The sequence below is a fragment of the Lepidochelys olivacea genome (assembly GCF_965140295.1).
Source record: "Lepidochelys olivacea isolate rLepOli2 genome assembly, chromosome: 3".
Lineage (NCBI taxonomy): Eukaryota > Metazoa > Chordata > Testudines > Cheloniidae > Lepidochelys > Lepidochelys olivacea.
Window position 1 is genome coordinate 82,515,249 of NC_140413.1, and position 7,214 is coordinate 82,522,462.

Below are 7,214 nucleotides of genomic sequence, written 5' to 3' on the forward strand. Positions count from 1 at the left end.
ACTGGCCCTGCCTCCCAGTTCTCTGGCTTCAAGTCTCTGTCTTGCCCTAGGTCAGAGCTGGTCACCCAAATGAGCCACAGTAATAAGAATTAATTGTGTCATTTACTATAGCACTATATATTCATCTTTAAACAGTATGACAGGAAATTATATATATACACACACACACACACACACAGCAAAATGACTGACCAAGTATTATTCTGCTTAATAACATAGTAAAAGCATCCTGACTGGTTAATAATTAAATCACACAGTGTTTTAATACCATGTGCTGCAAGAGCCACAGGAGACACATTAAAGAGCCCCTTGTAACTTGGGACCCTGAAGTATCACTGGCCTAGAGCTTCTCTTACTGTGCATCTCTCTCTCCCCCCTTCTGCCTTTGGCTGCCCTCTTCTATCTGCAGTCTTTCCCTGGACCTTCAGCTGGCATTGTGGATCTGCACTGCCAAAGCAAGGGCAGATGCTACTGGAGGCACAAAGAGGAACAAGCTGAGTGTATCTGGGGAGGGGGCTGCAGAGTGTGAATTATGTATGGTGCAGCTAGGGGACTAGCAAACCTCCTGATATTGCAGCATTCTGAGCTACTAACTGTATTAGTTCATTTGCATTCTCTCAGATGAGTCCAATCATTATGCCTTGCAAAACAGAAAATCGATGGTAGGGCAGGAATAACATTTTCTCTTAGGTTTCAGAGTATCAGCTGTGTTAGTCTGTATCCACAAAAAGAAAAGGAGTATTTTCTCTTAGGTAGCTCTTTATGTAGAGTTAAAGAGACACTGGCAGGTTGATATTTGTGTTTTAAAACAAAGGCCCTTGGCCATGTTATTTAAACCACCTTAGATTCCTTGTTTTTGACTGAATTAATTTTAAGAGCTTGATTTTATTTTCACTTTTTATGCTATTTAAATCTGAGGAAGAAAATGAAAAGCTAATACATTTTACTTTTTGTCTGTTGTCAGTTTCACTGGTTCTAGTAGACTACACAATGCTATATAGATAAAGCATGGGTTGCAAACACTTTAGAGCAATGTTTAAGTCTATAAAAACAGGGTTTTAAATTAAAACATTTATATTAATATTACATCCTGTGACCAAGATTTCCTCTCTCCTTCCCCTTTATTTTCTTGAACAAAACCTAAGTCTGGGTTTATATTACTTGGAAATGGCTCTTTAAGGAAAGCATTTCTGGACAGGCAATAGGTGCTGTTTGAAGACTGGCACTTGCAGTACTAAGCCAATAGCCACAAGGCAACATAAGAAGGGCCCTATTGGATGAGACCAATAGTCCATCTAGCCCAGTATCCTGTCTTCTGGCAGTGGCCGATGCCAGGTGCTTCAGAGGGAATGAACAGAACAGGGCAATTTATCCAGTGATCCATCCCCTGTCATTAATGCCCAGCTTCTAGCACAGGGGTGGCCAGCCTTAGAAGGAGCCAGAATTTACCAATGTACATTGCCAAAGAGCCATGGTAATACGTCAGCAGCCCCCCATCAGCTCCACACCACCACCACCCCGCCCAGCTTCCAGGGCCTCCTGCCCACTGGCAGCTCTACCGATCAGCGCCTCCCCCTCCTTCCCCGCACCTCCTGATCAGCTGTCTTGTGGCATGCAGGAGGCTCTGGCGGTGGGAGGAGCGAGGGCATGGCAGTCTCAGAGGAGGGGGTGGGAAGGGGTGGAGAGGGGGCAGGGCCTGTGGCAGAGCCAGGGGTTGAGCAGTGAGCACCCCCTGGCACATTGGAAAGTTGGCACCTGTAGCTCCCTCCCCGGAGTCGGTGCCTATACAAGGAGCCGCATATTAACTTCTGAAGAGCTGCATGTGGCTCCAGAGCCACAGGTTGGTCACCCCTGATCTAGCAGTTGAAATCTAGACAAGTCTTCCAGAGTCCTCTGCAAGAATCTCTACAGCTCCTGGCTGCTGTTTTGATGTAGACAAGATATCTGATCAGGCAAAGTTTCGTAAAGTGCTTTAAAATAATGACTGCCTCCAATTTTAGGGAGTGGGGGAGGAAGGGCAAGAAAAGCTGTTATTATTATTTCAAAGCATTGTCCATTTTGATGGGAATAGCAGCAGCCAAAACCTGGGTTGTTAGACCACCTTATTGCCCTTTTTTTGATTTCATGTGTGGCTGCTGCTGAGAGGTGTAGGTGCTGGCTTTCAACTAGTCTTCAGACTCCACAGGTCTGGAACTCTGAGTAACTATACTGTAACCCAAAACAACCAAGGAGTGTGGGTTTTAGCCCACGAAAGCTTATGCCCAAATATATTTGTTAGTCTCTAAGGTGCCACAAGTACTTGTTTTTTTTTGCTGATACAGACTAACATGGCTACCACTCTGAAACCTATACTGTAACCAGAGCATTTTAACTTTGTGTCAAATAGTTAATAATTTTGTGTCAAATAGTTACACATGCTTAATATTTTTTCTATTAAGTGTTCTTGCACTAGAACTTAAGACATATACAATATGTTTATAAATACATTGAACACCAATTTAAAGCACTGCAGACAGTCTGGGTATAGCGAATACCTTCACTTCTTAGGTGAATGAAGACAGCTCTCGGCCTAATGCCTCACAATATACAGGTTTCAGAGTAGCAGCCGTGTTAGTCTGTATTCGCAAAAAGAAAAGGAGTACTTGTGGCACTTTAGAGACTAACCAATTTATTTGAGCATAAGCTTTCGTGAGCTACAGCTCACTTCATCAGATGCATTCAGTGGAAAATACAGTGAGGAGATTTATATACACACAGAACATGAAAAAATGGGCGTTATCATACACACTGTAAGGAGAGTGATCACTTAAGATGAGCTATTACCAACAGGACCGGGCAGGGGGAGGGGAAGAAAACCTTTTGTAGTGATAATCAAGGTGGGCCATTTCCAGCAGTTAACAAGAACGTCTGAGGAACAGTGGTGGGGGGGGGGGAAATAAACATGGGGAAATAGTTTTACTTCGTGTAATGACTCATCCACTCCCAGCCTCTATTCAAGCCTGAGTTAATTGTATCCAGTTTGCAAATTAATTTCAATTCAGCAGTCTCTCGTTGGAGTCTGTTTTTGAAGTCTTTTTGTTGTAATATTGCGACTTTTAGGTCAGAGATCGAGTGACCAGAGAGATTGAAGTGTTCTCTGACTGGTTTATGAATGTTATATTTCTTGACATCTGATTTGTGTCCATTTATTCTTTTACGTAGAGACTGTCCAGTTTGACCAATGTACATGGCAGAGGGGCATTGCTGGCACATGATGGCATATATCACATTGGTGGATGTGCAGGTGAACGAGCCTCTGATAGTGTGGCTGATGTGATTAGGCCCTATGATGGTGTCCCCTGAATAGATATGTGGACACAGTTGGCACCGGGCTTTGTTGCAAGGATAGGTTCCTAGGTTAGTGGTTCTGTGGTGTGGTGTGTGGTTGCTGGAGAGTATTTGCTTCAGGTTGGGGGGCTGTCTGTAGGCAAGGACTGGCCTGTCTCCCAAGATTTGTGAGAGTGATGCGTCGTCCTTCAGGATAGGTTGTAGATCCTTGATGATGCGATGGAGAGGTTTTAATTGGGGGCTGAAGGTGTTGGCTAGTGGCGTTCTGTTATTTTCTTTGTTGGGCCTGTCCTGTAGCAGGTGACTTCTGGGTACTCTTCTGGCTCTGTCAATCTGTTTCTTCATTTCAGCAGGTGGGTATTGTAGTTGTAAGAATGCTTGATAGAGATCTTGTAGGTGTTTGTCTCTGTCTGAGGGGTTGGAGCAGATGCAGTTGTATCGTAGAGCTTGGCTGTAGACAATAAATCACGTGGTGTGGTCAGGGTGAAAGCTGAAGGCATGTAGGTAGGAATAGCAGTCAGTAGGTTTCCGGTATAGGGTAGTGTTTATGTGACCATCGCTTATTAGCACTGTAGTGTCCAGGAAGTGGATCTCTTGTGTGGACTGGACCAGGCTGAGGTTGATGGTGGAATGGAAATTGTTGAAATCATGGTGGAATTCATCAAGGGCTTCTTTTTCATGGGTCCAGATGATGAAGATGTCATCAATATAGTGCAAGTAGAATAGGGGCATTAGGGGACGAGAGCTGAGAAAGCGTTGTTCTAAGTCAGCCATAAAAATGTTGGCATACTGTGGGGCCATGCGGGTACCTATAGCAGTGTTGCTGATTTGAAGGTATACATTTTCCCCAAATGTGAAATAGTTATGGGTGAGGACAAAGTCACAAAGTTCAGCCACCAGGTTTGCCGTGACATTAGCAGGGATACTGTTCCTGACGGCTCGTAGTCTATCTTTGTGTGGAATGTTGGTGTAGGGGGCTTCTGCATCCATAGTGGCCAGGATGGTGTTTTCAGGAAGATCACCGATGGATTGTAGTTTCCTTGGTGTCTCGAAGATAGCTGCCAGCACTCCCAGCTTAGGGCCTGAGGAGGGAGTCTACATAGCCAGACAATCCTGCTGTCAGGGTGCCAATGCCTGAGATGACGGGGCGTCCAGGATTTCCAGGTTTATGGATCTTGGGTAGCAGATAGAATACCCCAGGTCAGGGTTCCAGGGATGTGTCTGTGCGGATTTGTTCTTGTGCTTTTTCAGGGAGTTTCTTGAGTAAATGCTGTAGTTTCTTTTGGGTAACCCTCAGTGGGATCAGAGGGTAATGGCTTGTAGAAAGTGGTGTTGGAGAGCTGCCTAGCAGCCTCTTGTTTATATTCCGACCTATTCATGATGACGACAGCACCTCCTTTATCAGCCTTTTTGATTATGATGTAAGAGTTGTTTCTGAGGCTGTGGATGGCATTGTGTTCTGCATGGCTGAGGTTATGGGGCAAGTGATGCTGCTTTTCCACAATTTCAGCCCGTGCACGTCGGCGGAAGCACTCTATGTAGAAGTCCAGTCTGCTTTTTCGACCTTCAAGAGGAGTCCACCTAGAATCCTTTTTGTTGTAGTGTTGATAGGAAGTTCTCTGTGGATTAGTATGTTGTTCAGAGGTGTGTTGGAAATATTCCTTGAGTTGGAGACGTCAAAAATAGGATTCTAGGTCACCACAGAACTGTAGCATGTTCGTGGGGGTGGAGGGGCAGAAGGAGAGGCCCCGAGATAGGACAGAAGTATACAATATACAAGTATACAAGATGTCTTTCCTGGTTCTTTAATGTGTTCTTATAAAAGGAATAAAATGTGGCCAACGAGTCCATAAGGGATCAACTGCACTGATATATATTATTTAAATGTAGGACTGAAGTTACATTGTACTATACAATATATGTTGCAGAGAATCTTCCAGGAAAATCTTGAATGCTTTGCAGGGATAGTTACCAAGTTTGTTGACAGTAATATGCTGTTAACACAGTACACTGTATAAAGTACAAAAAGAAAAGGAGTACTTGTGGCACCTTAGAGACTAACCAATTTATTTGAGCATGAGCTTTCGTGAGCTACAGCTCACTTCATCGGATGCATACTGTGGAAACTGCAGAAGACATTATATACACAGAGACCATGAAACAATACCTCCTCCCACCCCACTCTCCTGCTGGTAATAGCTTATCTAAAGTGATCATCAAGTTGGCCCATTTCCAGCACAAATCCAGGTTTTCTCACCCTCCGCCCCCCCCCACACAAACTCACTCATCAGAGTGAGTTTGTGTGGGGGGGGGCGGAGGGTGAGAAAACCTGGATTTGTGCTGGAAATGGGCCAACTTGATGATCACTTTAGATAAGCTATTACCAGCAGGAGAGTGGGGTGGGAGGAGGTATTGTTTCATGGTCTCTGTGTATATAATGTCTTCTGCAGTTTCCACAGTATGCATCCGATGAAGTGAGCTGTAGCTCACGAAAGCTCATGCTCAAATAAATTGGTTAGTCTCTAAGGTGCCACAAGTACTCCTTTTTGCGAATACAGACTAACACGGCTGTTACTCTGAAACCTGTATAAAGTACATAACGATGTACTAAATGATTATGTTGTAACAAACTGACCGGACACTTTCATTTAAAAAGAGGAAGAACCTGGCGTGCTATATTTAACAGCTCTTGACCACCACCACCACCACCACCAGATCAGCGTGTCCAAGACCAAATAGCCTCTATAACCATGGGAGGTGGGTGAAACTTCCCCTGGGGAAGGCAAGCTCCTTGTCCTGCCTCTTCCGCCCACAGCCGCTCCTGCTCTGCCCCAGGCCCCGCCCCTGCCCGCCACTGACTCGACACTCACCTCTTCCCCCTCCGCTCACCTGCTGCTCGCCTCCTCGCCAGACCCTTTCCCTGTGCAGCTGGCTCACTGCTCCCCTCCTCACCCTGCTGCCGTCTCCCCCCCTGGCACCCTCTCCCCTATTCACCTTAACGCACTGACAACATTCCCCAAGGGAACTGAACAGGCAACAGGTATAGCTCAATTGCCAGATAGACTCTCCTCTGCGTGGCAGGGAGCTCGGTGTATGCTGTAGAGAGAGAGGGGAAAAGCCAGGCTACTGGCGCCAGCCTGAAGCCTCATCTCTTCTTTTGAAAAAGTGCTTGTCATGGACAGCCTGCATTAAGGCAGCAGTTTAATCACTTTTCTTGCCCAGACTTCCCTGCCAGACTCCTTTACTTAAACGGTGTTTGAATAAAGTGACTAGATCAAGAAATAAACTCACTGGTTATGTCAGCTCCTCCTTGAGCCCAGTCAGCAGTTCCTTCTTCTGAGTACAGAGAGTAACTGAAGGATCGTCATTTGGAAACTGTTTTTAATCCCAATAACACATTTTCTTGCAATATAAAAGCCAGCTGAATGTGGCCAAAGGCTTCCTGGGCGTTGGCAAATGCCTGTTAAATGTCTTCATTACCACTTAATGGCTCTTTAACAGTTCCAGTGATCTCTGCTACTAGGTCTCTGGAAGGCTTTTTCACTGTGTACATGTCAAGAAACCATGTCAAGGTTCCTTCCCCACTCTGAACTCTAGGGTGCAGATGTGGGGACCTGCATGAAAACCTCCTAAGCTTACTTTTACCAGCTTAGGTTAAAACTTCCCCAAGTACAAACTATTTTACCCTTTGTCCTTGGACTTTCGCTGCCACCACCAAACGTTTAACCAGTTACTTGGAAAGAGTTGTTTGGAAACGTCTTTCCCCCCCAAATCCTCACCAAAACCTTGCACCCCCGTTTCTGGGGAAGGTTTGATAAAAATCCTCACCAATTTGCACTCGGGATCCCCTCCGCTCACCTCCTCACTCCGCCCCCAACCCCAGTCTG